Raw genomic sequence first — 19,298 nt, forward strand, 5'->3', positions numbered from 1 at the left:
AGGTTAGGGATCGAGTTAGGGTAGGGTTACGGTTAGGGTTATGGTAAAGGTAGGGTAAAGGTCAAATGCAGCGCTAGGGTCAGGGTTAGAGTTAGGGTTAGGGTTAGGGTCAGGGTCAAGGTCTGGTTCAGCGTCAAGGTCAGGTTCAGGGTCATGGTTACGTTCAAGGTCAGGATCACGGTCATGGTTAGCGTTAGGGTCAGGATCAGGGTCAAGGTCAAAGGCAGGTTCAGGGTCAGTGTTCGGGTTAGAGTAAGGTTAGGATTAGGGATTGAGTTAGGTTAGGGTTATGGTTAGGGTTATGGTAAAGGTAGGGTAAAGGTCAAATGCAGCGCTAGGGTTAGGGTTAGATTTGGGTTAGGGTTAGGGTCAGGGTCAAGGTCTGGTTCAGCGTCAAGGTCAGCGTCAGGGTCATGGTTATGGTTAAGGTCAGAATCACGGTCATGGTTAGCGTTAGGGTCAGGGTCAGGGTCAAGGTCATATTCAGGGTCAGGGTCAGTGTGCTGGTTAGAATAAGGTTAGCGTTAGGGTTAGGGTAGTGTTACCGTTAGGATTAGGGTTAAGGTTAGGGTAAGATTTAAATGCTGACCTAGGGTTATGGTTACAGTTAGGGTTAGGGTTAGGTTTAGGGTCAGTGTCAGGGTAAGCATCAGGGTCATGGTCAGTGTCATGGTTACATTGAAGTTCATGGTCAGGGTCATGGTTAGCTTTAGGGTCTCGGTCAGGGTCAAGGTTAAAGACAGGGTCAGGGTCAGTGTTCCGGTTAGAGTAAGGTTCGAGTTAGGGTTAGAGTTAGGGTTAGGGTAGGGTTACGGTTAGCGTTATGGTTAAGGTCAGGGTAAGGTTTAAATGCAGAGCTAGGGTTAGGGTTACAGTTAGGGTTAGAGTTAGGTTTAGGGTCAGGGTCAAGTTCAGGGTCAGCCTTAAGGTCAGTTTCAGGGTCATGGTTACGTTCAAGGTCATGATCAGGGTCAAAATTTGTGTTAGGTTCTGGGTCAGAGTCAAGGTCAAAGCCAGGGTCAGGGTCAGTGTTCGGGTTAGAGTAAGGTTAGGGTTATGGTAGGGTTACTGTTAGGGTTCTGGTTATTGTTAGGGTAAGGGTTAAATGTAGAGCTTGGGTTAGGGTTAGACTTAGGGTTAGCGTTATGATCAGGGTCAAGGTCAGGGTCGGGGTCAGGGTTACATTCATGGTCAGGGTCAGAGTCAAGACCAAACCAGGTTCAGGGTCAGTATTCAGGTTAGAGTAAGGTTAGAGTTAGGGTAAGGGTTAGGGTAGGGTTACGTTTAGGGTATGGTTAAGGTAGGGTAAAGGTCAAATGCAGCGCTAGGGTCAGGGTTAGAGTTAGGGTTAGGGTTAGGGTCAGGGTCAAGGTCTGGTTCAGCGTCAAGGTCAGGTTCAGGGTCATGGTTACGTTCAAGGTCAGGATCACGGTCATGGTTAGCGTTAGGGTCAGGATCAGGGTCAAGGTCAAAGGCAGGTTCAGGGTCAGTGTTCGGGTTAGAGTAAGGTTAGGATTAGGGATTGAGTTAGGTTAGGGTTACGGTTAGGGTTATGGTAAAGGTAGGGTAAAGGTCAAATGCAGCGCTAGGGTTAGGGTTAGATTTGGGTTAGGGTTAGGGTCAGGGTCAAGGTCTGGTTCAGCATCAAGGTCAGGTTCAGGGTCATGGTTACGTTCAAGGTCAGGATCACGGTCATGGTTAGCGTTAGGGTCAGGGTCAGGGTCAAGGTAAAAGGCAGGGTCAGGGTCAGTGTTCGGGTTAGAGTAAGGTTAGGATTAGGGATTGAGTTAGGTTAGGGTTATGGTTAGGGTTATGGTAAAGGTAGGGTAAAGGTCAAATGCAGCGCTAGGGTTAGGGTTAGATTTGGGTTAGGGTTAGGGTCAGGGTCAAGGTCTGGTTCAGCGTCAAGGTCAGCGTCAGGGTCATGGTTATGGTTAAGGTCAGAATCACGGTCATGGTTAGCGTTAGGGTCAGGGTCAAGGTCATATTCAGGGTCAGGGTCAGTGTGCTGGTTAGAATAAGGTTAGCGTTAGGGTTAGGGTAGTGTTACCGTTAGGATTAGGGTTAAGGTTAGGGTAAGGTTTAAATGCAGACCTAGGGTTAAGGTTACAGTTAGGGTTAGGGTTAGGTTTAGGGTCAGTGTCTGGGTAAGCATCAGGGTTATGGTCAGTGTCATGGTTACATTCAAGTTCATGGTCAGGGTCATGGTTAGCTTTAGGGTCTCGGTCAGGGTCAAGGTTAAAGACAGGGGCAGGGTCAGTGTTCCGGTTAGAGTAAGGTTCGAGTTAGGGTTAGAGTTAGGGTTAGGGTAGGGTTACGTTTAGCGTTATGGTTAAGGTTAGGGTAAGGGTTAAATGCAGAGCTAGGGTTAGGGTTAGAGTTAGGGTTAGGGTTAGGTTTCGGGTCAGGGTCAAGGTCAGGGTCAGGTTCAAGCTCAGGGTAAGGGTCATGGTTACGGTCAAGGTCTGGGTCAGCGTCATGGTTAGCGTTAGGGTCAGGGTAAGACTCAAGGTCACAGCAAGGGTCAGGGTCTGTGTTTGGGTTTCAGTAACGTTAAGGTTGGGGTAGTGTTACTGTTAGGTTTATGGCTAAGGTTTAGGGTAAGTGTTCAATGCAGAGCTAGGGTTAGTGTTAGAGTTAGGGTTAGAGTCACGGTCAAGGTTAGGGTCAGCGTCAAGGTCAGGGTCAAGGTCATGGTTACAGTCAAGTTCAAGGTCAGCATCAAGGTCATTGTAAGGGTCATGGGTATGGTCATGGTCAGAGTCAGGGTTTTGGTAAGCGTTCGGGTCAGGGTCAGGGTCAAGGTCAAAGTCTGGGTTAGGGTCAGTGTTCGGGTTAGAGTAAGGTTAGAGTTAGGGTAAGGGTTAGGGTAGGGTTACTGTTAGGGTTCTGGTTATGGTTAGGGTAAGGGTTAAATGTAGAGCTTGGCTTAGGGTTAGACTTAGGGGTAACGTTATGATCAGGGTCAAGGCCAGGGTCGGGGTCATGGTTACATTCAAGGTCAAGACCAGGGTCAAGGTCAAACCGGGTTGAGGGTCAGTCTTCGGGTTAGAGTAAGGTTAGAGTTAGATTTAGGGTTGGGTTTCGGTTAGCGGTATGGTTAAGGTTAGGGTAAGCGTTAAATGCAGAGCTAGGGTTAGGGTTAGGTTTGGGGTCAGGGTCAAGGTCAGGGTCAGGTTCAAGCTCAGGGTAAGGGTCATGGTTGCGGTCAAGGTCAGGGTCAGCATCATGGTTAGCGTTAGGGTCTGGGTATGACTCAAGGTCACAGCAAGGGTCAGGTCTGTGTTTGGGTTTCAGTAACGTTAGGGTTAGGGTAGGGTTACTGTTAGGTTTATGGTTAAGGTTAGGATAAGGGTTCAATGCAGAGCTAGGGTTAGGGTTAGAGTTTGGGTTAGAGTCACGGTCAAGGTCAGGGTCAGCGTCAAGGTCAGGGACAGGGTCATGGTTACGGTCAAGGTCAAAGTCAGCGTCAAGGTCAGTGTCAGGGTCATGCGTACGGTCAAGGTTAGGGTCAGGGTTTTGGTTAGCGTTCGGGTCAGGGTCAGGGTCAAGGTCAAAGCCTGGGTTAGGGTCAGTGTTCGGGTTAGAGTAAGGTTAGAGTTAGGGTAAGGGTTAGGGTAGGGTTACAGTTAAGGTTATGGTTAAGGTTACGGTAAGGGTTAATGCAGAGCTAAGGTTAGGGTTAGAGTTAGGTTTAGGGTTAGAGTCACGGTCAAGGACAGGGTCAGCGTCAAGGTCAGGGTCAGGGTCATGGTTAAGGTGAAGGTTAGGATCAGGGTCATGGTTAGCTTTAGGGTCTGGGTCAGGGTCAAGGTAAAAACCTGGGTCAGGGTCAGTGTTCGAGTTAGAGTACGGTTAGGGTTAGTGATCGATTTAGGGTAAGGTTAGGGTTAAGGTTAGGGTTAAGGTTGGGTAAAGGTTAAATGCAGAGCTAGGGTTAGGGTTAGAGTTAGATTTAGGGTTAGGGTCAGGGACAAGTTCTGGGTCAGGGTCAAGGTCACGGTCAGGGTCATGGTTACAGTCAAGGTCAGGATCACGGTCTTGGTTAGCGTTAGGGTCAGGGTCATTGTCAAGGTCAAAGGCAGGGTCAGGATCAGTGTTCGGGTTAGAGTAAGGTTAGGGTTAGGGATCCAGTTAGGGTAGGGTTACAGTTAGGTTTGTGGTCAAGATAGGGTAAAGGTTAAATGCAGAGCTAGGGTTAGGGTTAGGGTCAGGGTCATGGTCAAAGTCAGCGTCAAATTCAGGGTCAGGGTCATGGTTACAGTCAGGGTCAGTGTCAGAGTCATGGTTAGCGTTTGGGTCTCGGTCAGGGTCAAGGTGAAAGCCTGGGTTAGGGTCAGTGTTCGGGTTAGAGTAAGGTTAGAGTTAGGATTAGGGTAGGGTTACGGTTAGGGTTATGGTTAAGGTTAGCGTCACGGTTAAATGCATAGGTAGGTTTAGGTTTAGAGTTAGGTTTAGGGTTAGAGTCAGGGTCAAGGTCAGGGTCAGCGTCATGGTTATGGTCAAGTTCCGGGTCAGGGTCAATATTAGCGTTAGGGTCAGGGTCAGGGTGAAGTTCAAAGACATGGTCAGGGTCAGTGGTCGGTTAAGAGTAAGGTTAGAGTTAGGGTTAGGTTTAGGGTTAGGGTAGGGATACGGTTAGGGTTATGGTTAATGTTAGGGTAAGGGTTAAAAGCAGAGCTAGGGTTAGGGTTACAGTTAGGGTTAGGGTTAGGTTTAGGGTCAGGGTCAATATAAGGGTCAGCGTCAAGGTCAGGGTCAGGGTCATGGTTACATTCAAGGTCATGGTCAGGGTCATGGTTACCCTTAGGGTCTGGGTCAGAGTCAAGGTCAACCAGGGTCAGGGTCAGTGTTTGAGTTAAAGTAAGGTTAGGGTTAGGGATCGAGTTAGGGTATGGTTACGGTTAGGGTTATGGTAAAGGTAGTGTAAAGGTCAAATGCAGCCCTAGGGTCAGGGTTAGAGTTAGGGTTAGGGTTAGGGTCAGGGTCAAGGTCTGGTTCAGCGTCAAGGTCAGGTTCAGTGTCATGGTTACGTTCAAGGTCAGGATCACGGTCATGGTTAGCGTTAGGGTCAGGATCAGGGTCAAGGTCAAAGGCAGGTTCAGGGTCAGTGTTCAGGTTAGAGTAAGGTTAGGATTAGGGATTGAGTTAGGTTAGGGTTACGGTTAGGGTTATGGTAAAGGTCAAATGCAGTGCTAGGGTTAGGGTTAGATTTGGGTTAGGGTTAGGGTCAGGGTCAAGGTCTGGTTCAGCGTCAAGGTCAGCGTCAGGGTCATGGTTATGGTTAAGGTCAGAATCACGGTCATGGTTAGCGTTAGGGTCAGGGTCAAGGTCATAATCAGGGTCAGGGTCAGTGTGCTGGTTAGAATAAGGTTAGCGTTAGGGTTAGGGTAGTGTTACCGTTAGGATTAGGGTTAAGGTTAGGGTAAGATTTAAATGCTGACCTAGGGTTATGGTTACAGTTAGGGTTAGGGTTAGGTTTAGGGTCAGTGTCAGGGTAAGCGTCAGGGTCATGGTCAGTGTCATGGTTACATTCAAGTTCATGGTCAGGGTCATGGTTAGCTTTAGGGTCTCGGTCAGGGTCAAGGTTAAAGACAGGGTCAGGGTCAGTGTTCCGGTTAGAGTAAGGTTCGAGTTAGGGTTAGAGTTAGGGTTAGGGTAGGGTTACGGTTAGCGTTATGGTTAAGGTTAGGGTAAGGTTTAAATGCAGAGCTAGGGTTAGGGTTACAGTTAGGGTTAGAGTTAGGTTTAGGGTCAGGGTCAAGGTCAGGTTCAGCCTCAAGGTCAGTGTCAGGGTCATGGTTACGTTCAAGGTCAGGATCAGGGTCAAAATTAGCGTTATTTTCGGGGTCAGAGTCAAGGTCAAATTCAGGGTCAGGGTCAGTGTTCGGGTTAGAGTAAGGTTAGGTTTAGGGTTAGGGTTAGGGTTAGGGTAAGGTTACTGTTAGGGTTCTGGTTATGGTTAGGGTAAGGGTTAAATGTAGAGCTTGGCTTAGGGTTAGACTTAGGGGTAACATTATGATCAGGGTCAAGGTCAGGGTCGGGGTCATGGTTACATTCAAGGTCAAGACCAGGGTCAAGGTCAAACCGGGTTGAGGGTCAGTCTTCGGGTTAGAGTAAGGTTAGAGTTAGGTTTAGGGTAGGGTTTCGGTTAGCGGTATGGTTAAGGTTAGGGTAAGCGTTAAATGCAGAGCTAGGGTTAGGGTTAGGTTTGGGGTCAGGGTCAAGGTCAGGGTCAGGTTCAAGCTCAGGGTAAGGGTCATGGTTGCGGTCAAGGTCAGGGTCAGCGTCATGGCTAGCGTTAGGGTCTGGGTACGACTCAAGGTCACAGCAAGGGTCAGGTCTGTGTTTGGGTTTCAGTAACGTTACGGTTAGGGTAGGGTTACTGTTAGGTTTATGGTTAAGGTTAGGATAAGGGTTCAATGCAGAGATAGGGTTAGGGTTAGAGTTTGGGTTAGAGTCACGGTCAAGGTCAGGGTCAGCGTCAAGGTCAGGGACAGGGTCATGGTTACGGTCAAGGTCAAGGTCAGCGTCAAGGTCAGTGTCAGGGTCATGGGTACGGTCAAGGTTAGGGTCAGGGTTTTGGTTAGCGTTCGGGTCAGGGTCAGGGTCAAGGTCAAAGCCTGGGTTAGGGTCAGTGTTCGGGTTAGAGTAAGGTTAGAGTTAGGGTAAGGGTTAGGGTAGGGTTACAGTTAAGGTTATGGTTAAGGTTACGGTAAGGGTTAATGCAGAGCTAAGGTTAGGGTTAGAGTTAGGTTTAGGGTTAGAGTCACGGTCAAGGACAGGGTCAGCGTCAAGGTCAGGGTCAGGGTCATGGTTAAGGTGAAGGTTAGGATCAGGGTCATGGTTAGCTTTAGGGTCTGGGTCAGGGTCAAGGTAAAAACCTGGGTCAGGGTCAGTGTTCGAGTTAGAGTACGGTTAGGGTTAGTGATCGATTTAGGGTAAGGTTAGGGTTAAGGTTAGGGTTAAGGTTGGGTAAAGGTTAAATGCAGAGCTAGGGTTAGGGTTAGAGTTAGATTTAGGGTTAGGGTCAGGGACAAGTTCTGGGTCAGGGTCAAGGTCACGGTCAGGGTCATGGTTACAGTCAAGGTCAGGATCACGGTCTTGGTTAGCGTTAGGGTCAGGGTCATTGTCAAGGTCAAAGGCAGGGTCAGGATCAGTGTTCGGGTTAGAGTAAGGTTAGGGTTAGGGATCCAGTTAGGGTAGGGTTACAGTTAGGTTTGTGGTCAAGATAGGGTAAAGGTTAAATGCAGAGCTAGGGTTAGGGTTAGGGTCAGGGTCATGGTCAAAGTCAGCGTCAAATTCAGGGTCAGGGTCATGGTTACAGTCAGGGTCAGTGTCAGAGTCATGGTTAGCGTTTGGGTCTCGGTCAGGGTCAAGGTGAAAGCCTGGGTTAGGGTCAGTGTTCGGGTTAGAGTAAGGTTAGAGTTAGGATTAGGGTAGGGTTACGGTTAGGGTTATGGTTAAGGTTAGCGTCACGGTTAAATGCATAGGTAGGTTTAGGTTTAGAGTTAGGTTTAGGGTTAGAGTCAGGGTCAAGGTCAGGGTCAGCGTCATGGTTATGGTCAAGTTCCGGGTCAGGGTCAATATTAGCGTTAGGGTCAGGGTCAGGGTGAAGTTCAAAGACATGGTCAGGGTCAGTGGTCGGTTAAGAGTAAGGTTAGAGTTAGGGTTAGGTTTAGGGTTAGGGTAGGGATACGGTTAGGGTTATGGTTAATGTTAGGGTAAGGGTTAAATGCAGAGCTAGGGTTAGGGTTACAGTTAGGGTTAGGGTTAGGTTTAGGGTCAGGGTCAATATAAGGGTCAGCGTCAAGGTCAGGGTCAGGGTCATGGTTACATTCAAGGTCATGGTCAGGGTCATGGTTACCCTTAGGGTCTGGGTCAGAGTCAAGGTCAACCAGGGTCAGGGTCAGTGTTTGAGTTAAAGTAAGGTTAAGGTTAGGGATCGAGTTAGGGTAGGGTTACGGTTAGGGTTATGGTAAAGGTAGGGTAAAGGTCAAATGCAGCGCTAGGGTCAGGGTTAGAGTTAGGGTTAGGGTTAGGGTCAGGGTCAAGGTCTGGTTCAGCGTCAAGGTCAGGTTCAGGGTCATGGTTACGTTCAAGGTCAGGATCACGGTCATGGTTAGCGTTAGGGTCAGGATCAGGGTCAAGGTCAAAGGCAGGTTCAGGGTCAGTGTTCGGGTTAGAGTAAGGTTAGGATTAGGGGTTGAGTTAGGTTAGGGTTACGGTTAGGGTTATGGTAAAGGTAGGGTAAAGGTCAAATGCAGCGCTAGGGTTAGGGTTAGATTTGGGTTAGGGTTAGGGTCAGGGTCAAGGTCTGGTTCAGCGTCAAGGTCAGCGTCAGGGTCATGGTTATGGTTAAGGTCAGAATCACGGTCATGGTTAGCGTTAGGGTCAGGGTCAGGGTCAAGGTCATATTCAGGGTCAGGGTCAGTGTGCTGGTTAGAATAAGGTTAGCGTTAGGGTTAGGGTAGTGTTACCGTTAGGATTAGGGTTAAGGTTAGGGTAAGATTTAAATGCTGACCTAGGGTTATGGTTACAGTTAGGGTTAGGGTTAGGTAAGCGTCAGGGTCATGGTCAGTGTCATGGTTACATTCAAGTTCATGGTCAGGGTCATGGTTAGCTTTAGGGTCTCGGTCAGGGTCAAGGTTAAAGACAGGGTCAGGGTCAGTGTTCCGGTTAGAGTAAGGTTCGAGTTAGGGTTAGAGTTAGGGTTAGGGTAGGGTTACGGTTAGCGTTATGGTTAAGGTTAGGGTAAGGTTTAAATGCAGAGCTAGGGTTAGGGTTACAGTTAGGGTTAGAGTTAGGTTTAGGGTCAGGGTCAAGGTCAGGTTCAGCCTCAAGGTCAGTGTCAGGGTCATGGTTACGTTCAAGGTCAGGATCAGGGTCAAAATTAGCGTTATTTTCGGGGTCAGAGTCAAGGTCAAATTCAGGGTCAGGGTCAGTGTTCGGGTTAGAGTAAGGTTAGGTTTAGGGTTAGGGTTAGGGTTAGGGTAAGGTTACTGTTAGGGTTCTGGTTATGGTTAGGGTAAGGGTTAAATGTAGAGCTTGGCTTAGGGTTAGACTTAGGGGTAACATTATGATCAGGGTCAAGGTCAGGGTCGGGGTCATGGTTACATTCAAGGTCAAGACCAGGGTCAAGGTCAAACCGGGTTGAGGGTCAGTCTTCGGGTTAGAGTAAGGTTAGAGTTAGGTTTAGGGTAGGGTTTCGGTTAGCGGTATGGTTAAGGTTAGGGTAAGCGTTAAATGCAGAGCTAGGGTTAGGGTTAGGTTTGGGGTCAGGGTCAAGGTCAGGGTCAGGTTCAAGCTCAGGGTAAGGGTCATGGTTGCGGTCAAGGTCAGGGTCAGCGTCATGGCTAGCGTTAGGGTCTGGGTACGACTCAAGGTCACAGCAAGGGTCAGGTCTGTGTTTGGGTTTCAGTAACGTTACGGTTAGGGTAGGGTTACTGTTAGGTTTATGGTTAAGGTTAGGATAAGGGTTCAATGCAGAGATAGGGTTAGGGTTAGAGTTTGGGTTAGAGTCACGGTCAAGGTCAGGGTCAGCGTCAAGGTCAGGGACAGGGTCATGGTTACGGTCAAGGTCAAGGTCAGCGTCAAGGTCAGTGTCAGGGTCATGGGTACGGTCAAGGTTAGGGTCAGGGTTTTGGTTAGCGTTCGGGTCAGGGTCAGGGTCAAGGTCAAAGCCTGGGTTAGGGTCAGTGTTCGGGTTAGAGTAAGGTTAGAGTTAGGGTAAGGGTTAGGGTAGGGTTACAGTTAAGGTTATGGTTAAGGTTACGGTAAGGGTTAATGCAGAGCTAAGGTTAGGGTTAGAGTTAGGTTTAGGGTTAGAGTCACGGTCAAGGACAGGGTCAGCGTCAAGGTCAGGGTCAGGGTCATGGTTAAGGTGAAGGTTAGGATCAGGGTCATGGTTAGCTTTAGGGTCTGGGTCAGGGTCAAGGTAAAAACCTGGGTCAGGGTCAGTGTTCGAGTTAGAGTACGGTTAGGGTTAGTGATCGATTTAGGGTAAGGTTAGGGTTAAGGTTAGGGTTAAGGTTGGGTAAAGGTTAAATGCAGAGCTAGGGTTAGGGTTAGAGTTAGATTTAGGGTTAGGGTCAGGGACAAGTTCTGGGTCAGGGTCAAGGTCACGGTCAGGGTCATGGTTACAGTCAAGGTCAGGATCACGGTCTTGGTTAGCGTTAGGGTCAGGGTCATTGTCAAGGTCAAAGGCAGGGTCAGGATCAGTGTTCGGGTTAGAGTAAGGTTAGGGTTAGGGATCCAGTTAGGGTAGGGTTACAGTTAGGTTTGTGGTCAAGATAGGGTAAAGGTTAAATGCAGAGCTAGGGTTAGGGTTAGGGTCAGGGTCATGGTCAAAGTCAGCGTCAAATTCAGGGTCAGGGTCATGGTTACAGTCAGGGTCAGTGTCAGAGTCATGGTTAGCGTTTGGGTCTCGGTCAGGGTCAAGGTGAAAGCCTGGGTTAGGGTCAGTGTTCGGGTTAGAGTAAGGTTAGAGTTAGGATTAGGGTAGGGTTACGGTTAGGGTTATGGTTAAGGTTAGCGTCACGGTTAAATGCATAGGTAGGTTTAGGTTTAGAGTTAGGTTTAGGGTTAGAGTCAGGGTCAAGGTCAGGGTCAGCGTCATGGTTATGGTCAAGTTCCGGGTCAGGGTCAATATTAGCGTTAGGGTCAGGGTCAGGGTGAAGTTCAAAGACATGGTCAGGGTCAGTGGTCGGTTAAGAGTAAGGTTAGAGTTAGGGTTAGGTTTAGGGTTAGGGTAGGGATACGGTTAGGGTTATGGTTAATGTTAGGGTAAGGGTTAAATGCAGAGCTAGGGTTAGGGTTACAGTTAGGGTTAGGGTTAGGTTTAGGGTCAGGGTCAATATAAGGGTCAGCGTCAAGGTCAGGGTCAGGGTCATGGTTACATTCAAGGTCATGGTCAGGGTCATGGTTAACCTTAGGGTCTGGGTCAGAGTCAAGGTCAACCAGGGTCAGGGTCAGTGTTTGAGTTAAAGTAAGGTTAAGGTTAGGGATCGAGTTAGGGTAGGGTTACGGTTAGGGTTATGGTAAAGGTAGGGTAAAGGTCAAATGCAGCGCTAGGGTCAGGGTTAGAGTTAGGGTTAGGGTTAGGGTCAGGGTCAAGGTCTGGTTCAGCGTCAAGGTCAGGTTCAGGGTCATGGTTACGTTCAAGGTCAGGATCACGGTCATGGTCAGCGTTAGGGTCAGGATCAGGGTCAAGGTCAAAGGCAGGTTCAGGGTCAGTGTTCGGGTTAGAGTAAGGTTAGGATTAGGGATTGAGTTAGGTTAGGGTTACGGTTAGGGTTATGGTAAAGGTAGGGTAAAGGTCAAATGCAGCGCTAGGGTTAGGGTTAGATTTGGGTTAGGGTTAGGGTCAGGGTCAAGGTCTGGTTCAGCGTCAAGGTCAGCGTCAGGGTCATGGTTATGGTTAAGGTCAGAATCACGGTCATGGTTAGCGTTAGGGTCAGGGTCAGGGTCAAGGTCATATTCAGGGTCAGGGTCAGTGTGCTGGTTAGAATAAGGTTAGCGTTAGGGTTAGGGTAGTGTTACCGTTAGGATTAGGGTTAAGGTTAGGGTAAGATTTAAATGCTGACCTAGGGTTATGGTTACAGTTAGGGTTAGGGTTAGGTAAGCGTCAGGGTCATGGTCAGTGTCATGGTTACATTCAAGTTCATGGTCAGGGTCATGGTTAGCTTTAGGGTCTCGGTCAGGGTCAAGGTTAAAGACAGGGTCAGGGTCAGTGTTCCGGTTAGAGTAAGGTTCGAGTTAGGGTTAGAGTTAGGGTTAGGGTAGGGTTACGGTTAGCGTTATGGTTAAGGTTAGGGTAAGGTTTAAATGCAGAGCTAGGGTTAGGGTTACAGTTAGGGTTAGAGTTAGGTTTAGGGTCAGGGTCAAGGTCAGGTTCAGCCTCAAGGTCAGTGTCAGGGTCATGGTTACGTTCAAGGTCAGGATCAGGGTCAAAATTAGCGTTATTTTCGGGGTCAGAGTCAAGGTCAAATTCAGGGTCAGGGTCAGTGTTCGGGTTAGAGTAAGGTTAGGTTTAGGGTTAGGGTTAGGGTTAGGGTAAGGTTACTGTTAGGGTTCTGGTTATGGTTAGGGTAAGGGTTAAATGTAGAGCTTGGCTTAGGGTTAGACTTAGGGGTAACATTATGATCAGGGTCAAGGTCAGGGTCGGGGTCATGGTTACATTCAAGGTCAAGACCAGGGTCAAGGTCAAACCGGGTTGAGGGTCAGTCTTCGGGTTAGAGTAAGGTTAGAGTTAGGTTTAGGGTAGGGTTTCGGTTAGCGGTATGGTTAAGGTTAGGGTAAGCGTTAAATGCAGAGCTAGGGTTAGGGTTAGGTTTGGGGTCAGGGTCAAGGTCAGGGTCAGGTTCAAGCTCAGGGTAAGGGTCATGGTTGCGGTCAAGGTCAGGGTCAGCGTCATGGTTAGCGTTAGGGTCTGGGTACGACTCAAGGTCACAGCAAGGGTCAGGTCTGTGTTTGGGTTTCAGTAACGTTACGGTTAGGGTAGGGTTACTGTTAGGTTTATGGTTAAGGTTAGGATAAGGGTTCAATGCAGAGATAGGGTTAGGGTTAGAGTTTGGGTTAGAGTCACGGTCAAGGTCAGGGTCAGCGTCAAGGTCAGGGACAGGGTCATGGTTACGGTCAAGGTCAAGGTCAGCGTCAAGGTCAGTGTCAGGGTCATGGGTACGGTCAAGGTTAGGGTCAGGGTTTTGGTTAGCGTTCGGGTCAGGGTCAGGGTCAAGGTCAAAGCCTGGGTTAGGGTCAGTGTTCGGGTTAGAGTAAGGTTAGAGTTAGGGTAAGGGTTAGGGTAGGGTTACAGTTAAGGTTATGGTTAAGGTTACGGTAAGGGTTAATGCAGAGCTAAGGTTAGGGTTAGAGTTAGGTTTAGGGTTAGAGTCACGGTCAAGGACAGGGTCAGCGTCAAGGTCAGGGTCAGGGTCATGGTTAAGGTGAAGGTTAGGATCAGGGTCATGGTTAGCTTTAGGGTCTGGGTCAGGGTCAAGGTAAAAACCTGGGTCAGGGTCAGTGTTCGAGTTAGAGTACGGTTAGGGTTAGTGATCGATTTAGGGTAAGGTTAGGGTTAAGGTTAGGGTTAAGGTTGGGTAAAGGTTAAATGCAGAGTTAGGGTTAGGGTTAGAGTTAGATTTAGGGTTAGGGTCAGGGACAAGTTCTGGGTCAGGGTCAAGGTCACGGTCAGGGTCATGGTTACAGTCAAGGTCAGGATCACGGTCTTGGTTAGCGTTAGGGTCAGGGTCATTGTCAAGGTCAAAGGCAGGGTCAGGATCAGTGTTCGGGTTAGAGTAAGGTTAGGGTTAGGGATCCAGTTAGGGTAGGGTTACAGTTAGGTTTGTGGTCAAGATAGGGTAAAGGTTAAATGCAGAGCTAGGGTTAGGGTTAGGGTCAGGGTCATGGTCAAAGTCAGCGTCAAATTCAGGGTCAGGGTCATGGTTACAGTCAGGGTCAGTGTCAGAGTCATGGTTAGCGTTTGGGTCTCGGTCAGGGTCAAGGTGAAAGCCTGGGTTAGGGTCAGTGTTCGGGTTAGAGTAAGGTTAGAGTTAGGATTAGGGTAGGGTTACGGTTAGGGTTATGGTTAAGGTTAGCGTCACGGTTAAATGCATAGGTAGGTTTAGGTTTAGAGTTAGGTTTAGGGTTAGAGTCAGGGTCAAGGTCAGGGTCAGCGTCATGGTTATGGTCAAGTTCCGGGTCAGGGTCAATATTAGCGTTAGGGTCAGGGTCAGGGTGAAGTTCAAAGACATGGTCAGGGTCAGTGGTCGGTTAAGAGTAAGGTTAGAGTTAGGGTTAGGTTTAGGGTTAGGGTAGGGATACGGTTAGGGTTATGGTTAATGTTAGGGTAAGGGTTAAATGCAGAGCTAGGGTTAGGGTTACAGTTAGGGTTAGGGTTAGGTTTAGGGTCAGGGTCAATATAAGGGTCAGCGTCAAGGTCAGGGTCAGGGTCATGGTTACATTCAAGGTCATGGTCAGGGTCATGGTTTCCCTTAGGGTCTGGGTCAGAGTCAAGGTCAACCAGGGTCAGGGTCAGTGTTTGAGTTAAAGTAAGGTTAAGGTTAGGGATCGAGTTAGGGTAGGGTTACGGTTAGGGTTATGGTAAAGGTAGGGTAAAGGTCAAATGCAGCGCTAGGGTCAGGGTTAGAGTTAGGGTTAGGGTTAGGGTCAGGGTCAAGGTCTGGTTCAGCGTCAAGGTCAGGTTCAGGGTCATGGTTACGTTCAAGGTCAGGATCACGGTCATGGTTAGCGTTAGGGTCAGGATCAGGGTCAAGGTCAAAGGCAGGTTCAGGGTCAGTGTTCGGGTTAGAGTAAGGTTAGGATTAGGGATTGAGTTAGGTTAGGGTTATGGTTAGGGTTATGGTAAAGGTAGGGTAAAGGTCAAATGCAGCGCTAGGGTTAGGGTTAGATTTGGGTTAGGGTTAGGGTCAGGGTCAAGGTCTGGTTCAGCGTCAAGGTCAGCGTCAGGGTCATGGTTATGGTTAAGGTCAGAATCACGGTCATGGTTAGCGTTAGGGTCAGGGTCAGGGTCAAGGTCATATTCAGGGTCAGGGTCAGTGTGCTGGTTAGAATAAGGTTAGCGTTAGGGTTAGGGTAGTGTTACCGTTAGGATTAGGGTTAAGGTTAGGGTAAGATTTAAATGCTGACCTAGGGTTATGGTTACAGTTAGGGTTAGGGTTAGGTAAGCGTCAGGGTCATGGTCAGTGTCATGGTTACATTCAAGTTCATGGTCAGGGTCATGGTTAGCTTTAGGGTCTCGGTCAGGGTCAAGGTTAAAGACAGGGTCAGGGTCAGTGTTCCGGTTAGAGTAAGGTTCGAGTTAGGGTTAGAGTTAGGGTTAGGGTAGGGTTACGGTTAGCGTTATGGTTAAGGTTAAGGTAAGGTTTAAATGCAGAGCTAGGGTTAGGGTTACAGTTAGGGTTAGAGTTAGGTTTAGGGTCAGGGTCAAGGTCAGGTTCAGCCTCAAGGTCAGTGTCAGGGTCATGGTTACGTTCAAGGTCAGGATCAGGGTCAAAATTAGCGTTATTTTCGGGGTCAGAGTCAAGGTCAAATTCAGGGTCAGGGTCAGTGTTCGGGTTAGAGTAAGGTTAGGTTTAGGGTTAGGGTTAGGGTTAGGGTAAGGTTACTGTTAGGGTTCTGGTTATGGTTAGGGTAAGGGTTAAATGTAGAGCTTGGCTTAGGGTTAGACTTAGGGGTAACATTATGATCAGGGTCAAGGTCAGGGTCGGGGTCATGGTTACATTCAAGGTCAAGACCAGGGTCAAGGTCAAACCGGGTTGAGGGTCAGTCTTCAGGTTAGAGTAAGGTTAGAGTTAGGTTTAGGGTAGGGTTTCGGTTAGCGGTATGGTTAAGGTTAGGGTAAGCGTTAAATGCAGAGCTAGGGTTAGGGTTAGGTTTGGGGTCAGGGTCAAGGTCAGGGTCAGGTTCAAGCTCAGGGTAAGGGTCATGGTTGCGGTCAAGGTCAGGGTCAGCGTCATGGTTAGCGTTAGGGTCTGGGTACGACTCAAGGTCACAGCAAGGGTCAGGTCTGTGTTTGGGTTTCAGTAACGTTACGGTTAGGGTAGGGTTACTGTTAGGTTTATGGTTAAGGTTAGGATAAGGGTTCAATGCAGAGATAGGGTTAGGGTTAGAGTTTGGGTTAGAGTCACGGTCAAGGTCAGGGTCAGCGTCAAGGTCAGGGACAGGGTCATGGTTACGGTCAAGGTCAAGGTCAGCGTCAAGGTCAGTGTCAGGGTCATGGGTACGGTCAAGGTTAGGGTCAGGGTTTTGGTTAGCGTTCGGGTCAGGGTCAGGGTCAAGGTCAAAGCCTGGGTTAGGGTCAGTGTTCGGGTTAGAGTAAGGTTAGAGTTAGGGTAAGGGTTAGGGTAGGGTTACAGTTAAGGTTATGGTTAAGGTTACGGTAAGGGTTAATGCAGAGCTAAGGTTAGGGTTAGAGTTAGGTTTAGGGTTAGAGTCACGGTCAAGGACAGGGTCAGCGTCAAGGTCAGGGTCAGGGTCATGGTTAAGGTGAAGGTTAGGATCAGGGTCATGGTTAGCTTTAGGGTCTGGGTCAGGGTCAAGGTAAAAACCTGGGTCAGGGTCAGTGTTCGAGTTAGAGTACGGTTAGGGTTAGTGATCGATTTAGGGTAAGGTTAGGGTTAAGGTTAGGGTTAAGGTTGGGTAAAGGTTAAATGCAGAGCTAGGGTTAGGGTTAGAGTTAGATTTAGGGTTAGGGTCAGGGACAAGTTCTGGGTCAGGGTCAAGGTCACGGTCAGGGTCATGGTTACAGTCAAGGTCAGGATCACGGTCTTGGTTAGCGTTAGGGTCAGGGTCATTGTCAAGGTCAAAGGCAGGGTCAGGATCAGTGTTCGGGTTAGAGTAAGGTTAGGGTTAGGGATCCAGTTAGGGTAGGGTTACAGTTAGGTTTGTGGTCAAGATAGGGTAAAGGTTAAATGCAGAGCTAGGGTTAGGGTTAGGGTCAGGGTCATGGTCAAAGTCAGCGTCAAATTCAGGGTCAGGGTCATGGTTACAGTCAGGGTCAGTGTCAGAGTCATGGTTAGCGTTTGGGTCTCGGTCAGGGTCAAGGTGAAAGCCTGGGTTAGGGTCAGTGTTCGGGTTAGAGTAAGGTTAGAGTTAGGATTAGGGTAGGGTTACGGTTAGGGTTATGGTTAAGGTTAGCGTCACGGTTAAATGCATAGGTAGGTTTAGGTTTAGAGTTAGGTTTAGGGTTAGAGTCAGGGTCAAGGTCAGGGTCAGCGTCATGGTTATGGTCAAGTTCCGGGTCAGGGTCAATATTAGCGTTAGGGTCAGGGTCAGGGTGAAGTTCAAAGACATGGTCAGGGTCAGTGGTCGGTTAAGAGTAAGGTTAGAGTTAGGGTTAGGTTTAGGGTTAGGGTAGGGATACGGTTAGGGTTATGGTTAATGTTAGGGTAAGGGTTAAATGCAGAGCTAGGGTTAGGGTTACAGTTAGGGTTAGGGTTAGGTTTAGGGTCAGGGTCAATATAAGGGTCAGCGTCAAGGTCAGGGTCAGGGTCATGGTTACATTCAAGGTCATGGTCAGGGTCATGGTTAACCTTAGGGTCTGGGTCAGAGTCAAGGTCAACCAGGGTCAGGGTCAGTGTTTGAGTTAAAGTAAGGTTAAGGTTAGGGATCGAGTTAGGGTAGGGTTACGGTTAGGGTTATGGTAAAGGTAGGGTAAAGGTCAAATGCAGCGCTAGGGTCAGGGTTAGAGTTAGGGTTAGGGTTAGGGTCAGGGTCAAGGTCTGGTTCAGCGTCAAGGTCAGGTTCAGGGTCATGGTTACGTTCAAGGTCAGGATCACGGTCATGGTTAGCGTTAGGGTCAGGATCAGGGTCAAGGTCAAAGGCAGGTTCAGGGTCAGTGTTCGGGTTAGAGTAAGGTTAGGATTAGGGATTGAGTTAGGTTAGGGTTATGGTTAGGGTTATGGTAAAGGTAGGGTAAAGGTCAAATGCAGCGCTAGGGTTAGGGTTAGATTTGGGTTAGGGTTAGGGTCAGGGTCAAGGTCTGGTTCAGCGTCAAGGTCAGCGTCAGGGTCATGGTTATGGTTAAGGTCAGAATCACGGTCATGGTTAGCGTTAGGGTCAGGGTCAGGGTCAAGGTCATATTCAGGGTCAGGGTCAGTGTGCTGGTTAGAATAAGGTTAGCGTTAGGGTTAGGGTAGTGTTACCGTTAGGATTAGGGTTAAGGTTAGGGTAAGATTTAAATGCTGACCTAGGGTTATGGTTACAGTTAGGGTTAGGGTTAGGTAAGCGTCAGGGTCATGGTCAGTGTCATGGTTACATTCAAGTTCATGGTCAGGGTCATGGTTAGCTTTAGGGTCTCGGTCAGGGTCAAGGTTAAAGACAGGGTCAGGGTCAGTGTTCCGGTTAGAGTAAGGTTCGAGTTAGGGTTAGAGTTAGGGTTAGGGTAGGGTTACGGTTAGCGTTATGGTTAAGGTTAGGGTAAGGTTTAAATGCAGAGCTAGGGTTAGGGTTACAGTTAGGGTTAGAGTTAGGTTTAGGGTCAGGGTCAAGGTCAGGTTCAGCCTCAAGGTCAGTGTCAGGGTCATGGTTACGTTCAAGGTCAGGATCAGGGTCAAAATTAGCGTTATTTTCGGGGTCAGAGTCAAGGTCAAATTCAGGGTCAGGGTCAGTGTTCGGGTTAGAGTAAGGTTAGGTTTAGGGTTAGGGTTAGGGTTAGGGTAAGGTTACTGTTAGGGTTCTGGTTATGGTTAGGGTAAGGGTTAAATGTAGAGCTTGGCTTAGGGTTAGACTTAGGGGTAACATTATGATCAGGGTCAAGGTCAGGGTCGGGGTCATGGTTACATTCAAGGTCAAGACCAGGGTCAAGGTCAAACCGGGTTGAGGGTCAGTCTTCGGGTTAGAGTAAGGTTAGAGTTAGGTTTAGGGTAGGGTTTCGGTTAGCGGTATGGTTAAGGTTAGGGTAAGCGTTAAATGCAGAGCTAGGGTTAGGGTTAGGTTTGGGGTCAGGGTCAAGGTCAGGGTCAGGTTCAAGCTCAGGGTAAGGGTCATGGTTGCGGTCAAGGTCAGGGTCAGCGTCATGGTTAGCGTTAGGGTCTGGGTACGACTCAAGGTCACAGCAAGGGTCAGGTCTGTGTTTGGGTTTCAGTAACGTTACGGTTAGGGTAGGGTTACTGTTAGGTTTATGGTTAAGGTTAGGATAAGGGTTCAATGCAGAGATAGGGTTAGGGTTAGAGTTTGGGTTAGAGTCACGGTCAAGGTCAGGGTCAGCGTCAAGGTCAGGGACAGGGTCATGGTTACGGTCAAGGTCAAGGTCAGCGTCAAGGTCAGTGTCAGGGTCATGGGTACGGTCAAGGTTAGGGTCAGGGTTTTGGTTAGCGTTCGGGTCAGGGTCAGGGTCAAGGTCAAAGCCTGGGTTAGGGTCAGTGTTCGGGTTAGAGTAAGGTTAGAGTTAGGGTAAGGGTTAGGGTAGGGTTACAGTTAAGGTTATGGTTAAGGTTACGGTAAGGGTTAATGCAGAGCTAAGGTTAGGGTTAGAGTTAGGTTTAGGGTTAGAGTCACGGTCAAGGACAGGGTCAGCGTCAAGGTCAGGGTCAGGGTCATGGTTAAGGTGAAGGTTAGGATCAGGGTCATGGTTAGCTTTAGGGTCTGGGTCAGGGTCAAGGTAAAAACCTGGGTCAGGGTCAGTGTTCGAGTTAGAGTACGGTTAGGGTTAGTGATCGATTTAGGGTAAGGTTAGGGTTAAGGTTAGGGTTAAGGTTGGGTAAAGGTTAAATGCAGAGCTAGGGTTAGGGTTAGAGTTAGATTTAGGGTTAGGGTCAGGGACAAGTTCTGGGTCAGGG

The sequence above is a fragment of the Microcebus murinus genome, chromosome 11 (genome assembly GCF_040939455.1).
Source record: "Microcebus murinus isolate Inina chromosome 11, M.murinus_Inina_mat1.0, whole genome shotgun sequence".
Lineage (NCBI taxonomy): Eukaryota > Metazoa > Chordata > Mammalia > Primates > Cheirogaleidae > Microcebus > Microcebus murinus.